This window comes from Nuphar pumila, chromosome 1 (assembly GCF_984573655.1).
Source record: "Nuphar pumila chromosome 1, dmNupPumi1.hap1.1, whole genome shotgun sequence".
Lineage (NCBI taxonomy): Eukaryota > Viridiplantae > Streptophyta > Magnoliopsida > Nymphaeales > Nymphaeaceae > Nuphar > Nuphar pumila.
Genome location: NC_143249.1, coordinates 11,957,223 through 11,964,158, shown reverse-complemented (window position 1 = coordinate 11,964,158; position 6,936 = coordinate 11,957,223). Strand labels below are relative to the sequence as shown.

Sequence of the window (6,936 nt, the reverse complement as noted above, 5' to 3'; positions counted from 1 at the left end):
AGGTCTATATTCCTGGGGGCGGTTTCTCCATGTAAATATCAAAAAAAAGATTTAGTTTGGAGACCTGACCAAATCTGATCCATTTACACCCACAATTTGGGCCCAATATCCCCTCTAGTCTGAATCTTAAAGTCTTTTCTCTTTTTTTCCCGATAACAGAGATGACCAACCATTTTGGTTCTTTTTCATGAGGATGGCTTATTAACCTCATCTTTATAAAGAGGAACGCACACCACGGGTATCGAACTCTTGATGTCCTTCAATTGAAAGCCTTAAGCCTACCCATGCAGCCAGAGATGCAGAGCCCTTGTGGGTACATATCATATTCGGCCAATTACATCACAATACAGCACTAGCGAAGGTAAAGGGTCCCCTTGTTCATCGCTAATGGACACGCGCCACTGAATAAGTTATCACTAAAAGAAACAGTGACAACTGGGGTCTGTCAAGAGAAAGCCACAATTTGATGCGTGGGCTTGAATCCAAAAGTAGGAGTTTGTCATTTTAAGATATGGTGAGACGTAGCCCACATCTAGACTAGGGGTGGCAATCTGGGCGGGTAGACGGTTTGGCGGGTCAAAATACCTCAACACGAACACGACCCATTTATTAAACGGGTCGGATGTGGCAAACACAAACACGACCCATTTATTAAACGGGTAACCCGACTTTGACTCGCCAACCCGTTTAATAAACGGGTCGGGTCGACATGACATGATTACACGACACGGTGACCCATTTATTAAACGGGTTGATGGGTCAGAGTTAGGGTTAGATAAGTTAATATATATAAACGGGTTGGTGGGTTGACGGGTTTGTGTAAACGGGTTGACCCGCCCGCCTAACCCGTTTATTAAACGGGTTGGAGGGTCGGAGTTAGGGTTAGATAAGTTTATATATATATATATATATATATATATATATATATATATATATATATATATATATATATATATATATATATATATAAACGGGTCGGCGGGTTGACGGGTTCATGTAAACGGATTGACCCGCCCACCTAACCTGTTTATTAAATAGGTCAAATGGGTTGGCAGGTTGGCATACCCCTAACACGAACACGACCCGTTTAGTAAATGGGTTATAAGGCTGGTTGACCCGTTTAAGACACAAACCCGTTTAAGCCAAACCCTAACCTGGCTAAGAAGTGGGTTGGCGGGTCGGGTCAGATTTTGCCACCCCTAATCCAGACCCGGCAAAGGTGCATGCGAAGCCAGTAGGTGGGAGACAAAACATAGTCGGTCCTCTAAAATAACCAAAAACAAATAAAAGATTAGGCACTCTTACTGGGTTCTAAACTCCACTAATTAAGAACATAGGACCCAGTTGCTTTAAGAGTTTCAACGAGAGGAAGTGAACCGAAAAGTATTCATCTCAACTTGGTCTAGACTCTCTTTAAGATTGGAAACGATTTACTTTCTCGAATCACCTGAGCCATGCAAGCTAACTATATTATTTTCGATCCAAGGGTCTCTTAACTGAGACCTTATGTGTCTCCGGCCAATCACATGACATCATTTTGAGTGGGTCTGCATCATGTTACTTTGGGGACCATGGTCACGTGATTGGCTGAGGGTACATGAAGGATCAATTAAGAGATTCCTGAATCCCTTATACCAATTAGTTGGGATCCAGCTGAGATCTCTTAACTGATCCCTTATGTGTCCCAGCCAATCACATGACAGAAAAGCTGGAAGGTCCGGGTAGGGCTAGGTATGTAAACAAATTGGTCTCATGTCACACATAGTGGGATGTAAGATAATTGGATTTGGACTCAGAAGCTTAGAGCATATACTCAATCCTGATCCGACTTAGTATCTACCTTGATACATATAGTCGGGTCAGATCACATTGAACTTTAAGTGGACTTGGATTCATATTCGAATATGAGAATGCTACAGTGGAACCTGAATTGGATCAGCATTCGGATCTGGTTTTGCTTACCAATTTCTTTAAAAGAACTCAAATTTAGTCAGATATCCAACCCAAACGCAATCTGTTTACATCCTCAATGTTAGGAAAATCACGAGCAAGAAACAATCAAAAGAAACAATGAATAAGAACGATCAAACAAAACACAGGAAGAACACCGATTTACGTAGAAAAACCTCTCCTCAAATCTGAGAGAGTAAAAAACCACGGCCGCCCAGAGAGAAATCTTATTGCTCTTTTTCGACTATTACAAGAGGAAAAGAAAAGAGAGAATTTATACAAGGCAAGGGCGACAACCCTAACCAAATCGGGTCTGATCCATAAGAAACCGGGTCTCAAACATAAGCCCAAGAAAAAAGTCTTTTGGAAGGGGGGTGCTTGTTTACATAAGCCTCCCGGACCCCGCCCACTCAACGAAACCTGCGCCAGGAGGGAAACCCTCGAACCCTCCTTCTGAAAGAGCAAAAACTATGAATCAGGCTCCACAACTTATCACTCCGGTGAGGCAACCACTGTAATTGCTAAATCAACCAATCATGTCTAAGAGTGTTGGGCTTGGTAGCTGACAAAACATGAGACCCACAAGGACATACACAGTCCTCTGGATCAGTTGATAAGTGATTGGGGCGATATCCTCCATCACCTTATTTGAGTTCAGCCTCTCAATGATGCACCTGATCCAGGACCCAAACTAACTTGACTCATGTTGAGTTGGATCAGACCATGTATGCAAATTGGCCAGGCAAGGTGCCACAAGCAACCGACTGAGAGGGTCCTTTGCAAAGTAATGAGAAAAGTCAACCAGACAAATCTCATGACAAAAACGAGAGAGAGAGAGAGAGAGGTGTGTGCAAACAACACATGTAAAGCACCAAATAAAGTGATAAGGAGACACAAGGGACTGCAAGGAAAAGGGATGCTTAGAAGTGGGGAACAATATTGAGAATCTCGATCAAATAAATATTCTTCCATTACTTTTCACAGTTTCTTCTCCTTTAATTATAGTATATAGGTTCCTTGGAAAGCCAATTGGTGCTAACAAAAGGTTGGCGCTTTGGGCACCAAGCCACCAAATCTGAGAGAGAGAGAGAGAGAGAGAGAGAGAGAGAGAGAGAGAGAGAGAGAGAGAGAGAGAGAGATGGATTGAAGCAAGCTCCAAGAACACTTTTGGGTGAAAGTGATGCTTCCTTGTTGAATTCTCTCCAATAAACTGAGCTCCCCATCTTGTGAATCTCTACGAAAAAATGATGTGCAGGTGCACTGCCAAACGCGGATCAGGATCAGGATCAGGATCTGTTCCTGTCTATCTAAACGTGTATGATTTGACGGCTATTAATGGTTATGCTTACTGGTTCGGCCTCGGGATCTACCATTCAGGCGTACAAGGTAACGGATTCTCTGCAAAAGTATCCTCTTTCATTGTTACTTGTGAAAATGATCATGTCATCAACATAACATGAATCAAAATAATAATATTGGTTTATGTCAATTCCCATATACCTCAGTTCATCAAGTTGAGTATGCTTTCGGAGCACATGAGTCTCCTACAACTGGAATTTTCGAAGGAGAGCCAAAGAAATGCCCTGGCTTCACATTGCGGAAGTCGATCCTGATTGGACAGACTGATCTGGGCCCGAAGGAGATCAGGGAATTGATGGAAAAACTATCTGAGAATTACACCGGAAACGCATACAATCTCATCAAGAAGAATTGTAACCATTTTTGCAACGATGCCTGCTTGAAGCTCACAGGAAGGCCCATTCCTAGATGGGTAAACCGTCTTGCAAGATTAGGTTAGCCCTCTCTTCCAGTTTCTTTCTCACCAAGCAATTTTTCTATATTTTACCAATAGAAAAATGAAGAAACCATTTTGCATTTACTCTAAAATGACTAAGTTGGTTTGTTTGCAATTTTTTGGATCCTTTTTTCTTTTTGAGATATAAGTGTAGTTTGGCAGAAAATATGTTGTTAGGAATTATCTATGGTTGTACTAATTTGGGTTTTATAGTGTTATTGTGGGTATTAATATTAACATATCCTTATTCTGATAGCAGGGTGTTATTTTGAGATAGAAGCACTAAAATTTTTCATGATTTATTTGCAAAATGTAGTTTTTGCTGTTTCAAAAGAGAAATATGTCATGTTTTAATGCATTTGCCAATGTTGACCCTGAATCGTTTGGCCACCGATTCAGCTTTATATCGGCCATACCAATACTCAAGTGAATCATTATGTATCGGCCAATAAATAATAAAAAAATTACATGTCAATCATAACGTGACACGTGTTAAAACCATTAAAATAATATTAGAATATTAAATTTTGATATTTTTATTTATTAAAAATTAGCCGATTCAGGGGTGACGCATATCAATTTTCTGCCGATATGATACGCATGGGCCGATACGCACCAATACTGACAACATTGGTATTTGCATTAATCACCTTGATGTCTTTATAAGTAGCGTCGTTTAAGGCCATTCTTTTATTATTATTTTTTGTTTCCCCTAAAAAAAGGAAAAAATGAATGGCCTTAAACAACGCCACTTAAGACATCTCAAGAGGAGACTGCAATCTCAATTGGGACATAAATATGTGGCTTTGTTTTGGGTTACATTTAAGGGTATGGTTGGTGCGTCTAAAGAAATAAGATAAGACTGGGCCTTGCATTGTATCTATCAATATATTAATTGCGGGTCTGATTCGAAAAAAAAGATAATAAATGTGGGCTATCCAAGACCATCCTAAGGGTTCGATACTTGTGTTGAAGAGATCCATAGGCTAGTGCTTTAGATTTCCTTAGGGGCCATTTGGGGTTAAAGATGAGGGGCATATTAGTTATGAAATAGACCACCTAACTAGTTTTGATTCAAGAACTTTTCATTCTTTTCTTTATGCTCTGAAAGAGATGAATTCTTTGCTGGGGAGAACATATTCATGTCCCATGTTCAAGTTCTATGGTCCAAGTATATTCTCTTGTTTGGGAGGATGGCCTACATATAGTGATATATAATCGATTTAAATTAACCTAATCATCCTTGTAGGTTGTTTATCTCCAAATAAAAGAAGATTTTCAGATTTTTAGATACTGAACCAGTCAAACCTCAAATGGATGTGTGTTTGAAATCATGTAATATAGGTCCAAGTTCATGAATTCCAATGTTCCTGTTATGGTCCCTAATGTTGAAAAGGGCATTTCTCCACATAAAAGCAGGCATTGATATTTTTTCAGATACTGAACTAGTCAATCCTCGAACGGGTGCATGTATGTTTGGAATAATGTAATATGTGTCCAAGTTAGTGAAGTTCAGGGTTCTGCTATAGTAAATTCCATGGAGATCATGAACTTGGTATCCTAATGTTTACAAGGCCATCAAGTTTTAAAGAGCTATCTAGTCTGCTGGGAATTATTGAGATAGCTTCATGAGTATGCTCAAAGAAAACTATGCTGACTTGTGTCATCCTCCCTGCTTCATATTTCAGGTTCCTTGTGCAACTGCGTATTACCAACCAGGCTTCATGCGACGACGGTCAGACAGGGGCAAGAGCTCAAGTTGTATGAAGGAGAAAGGAAGAAACTGAGAAGCAATTCGAGGTTCCCTTCTGCATCTGCATCTGCTGTTGCTGCTGCTGTTGGTCCCCCTACTGGTGGAAGTAGGCACAAAACTTGCTCTTCTTTGATCATGCCAAGTATGGAGAGTAGTAGGACCATTAATGGCGTCCGTGTCTCCTAACAACGTTAAAACTATCAAGTGGTTCAGTGGCCTAATTAATTAATTAATTATGTAGCCTACCCCAGCATGAAATGTCGCAAGTTGTATGTTTATCATCTGTAAAGATAGCACCTTTTCCTAAGTGCTCGTCTTTGTTGGTTTTGGAATTTCTTGATTTTTTATTTTCAAAATTATTATTTTAGCCCATTGTGTAAAAGTAACAACAGACAGCTTCAATCTTTTTTGACGTCGAGAACCCTCGCTGATTTCCGGGTCACACAATGGGCCTGCCTCCCTTAAACCCTAGGTGAGGTCACCAACACCGAAGCCATCAGTTAAAGGCACCCGCACACCCGGTGGGAGTCGAACCTGGGACAAAGAGGTCAGCATCTTTTTCTCAGGCCTGCTGCTACTCAGGCAACCCAGGCGGGTTTAACAAACATCTTTAATTCAGGGGTTTGTAGCATGCTCTGCAGATGATCTCATGAATTTACTTCCCTTTATAACCAAGGTTGAATTTTAGAACTAAATCGTAGTTACCAAAGCAAGAGGATGCAAGGTAAAGTGTGAAACAAGAAGTCTAAGAAATTTCGAAAGGAAAGTAACGAAGAACTAAGAAGGGACAACACTATTCATTGACAGTGAGGTTTTCATAAAGTTTTTTACGAGTATAAGAAGGCAGTTTCACACTTTTGAAATGAGCTTTCATTATGTTTGAAAGCTTTCTTCTTTCAAAAAAAAATGTTTGAAAGATTTCAATGCCTACTAAACAAACTATAAGAAACCCATTTAAGCCAAAGAATGCTGTCTTTTAGATTATGTGGTGACCAAGTTTGGAGACTCTGAGGTCGAATGAGATAGCTAGATAGTTGGTTTGCATTATCATAAAAGGTCTCCAGTTCAAATCTCAAGGGAGTTATTTCTCAGATTTTTATTTTTTTGATTTGACATGAAGAAAACATTGTTATGGTTTGGAAGTCCCATTCCAGGCCGAGAGGTGTTAACCGTTCACCTGAGTTAGTGTCTGCAATGTAAAGCACCATGAGTACGCCCCAAAGGGGTTTGGCGTAATAGGGTGGGTCCTAGACTACTAGATCTTGTTTGGGTTCAAATCCCGCATGCGTTAGCCCCTTGCACATTAAGCCAAAGCAAGGTGACTCCTTGGGAGCGAGGGTGCACTATGGATTTACACCACCAGAGAGGTGACTATAGGTTTGGCAGCCATGAGTCCAACGGAGCTTGGTCTATTTTTTTTTTTTAAAGAAATAACAAT

At 40.3% G+C, this 6,936-nt stretch overlaps 1 pseudogene across 1 annotated transcript; it reads left to right on the top strand.

The window, feature by feature from the left end:
- Window positions 1–3,194: 3,194 nt before the first annotated feature.
- LOC149847978 (deSI-like protein At4g17486 pseudogene) lies at window positions 3,195–5,830 on the top strand (annotated as a pseudogene). Its single transcript, XR_016431372.1, has 3 exons — window positions 3,195–3,336; window positions 3,456–3,743; window positions 5,434–5,830. The product of XR_016431372.1 is annotated as a deSI-like protein At4g17486 pseudogene (transcript).
- The last annotated feature ends 1,106 nt before the right edge of the window (window positions 5,831–6,936 follow it).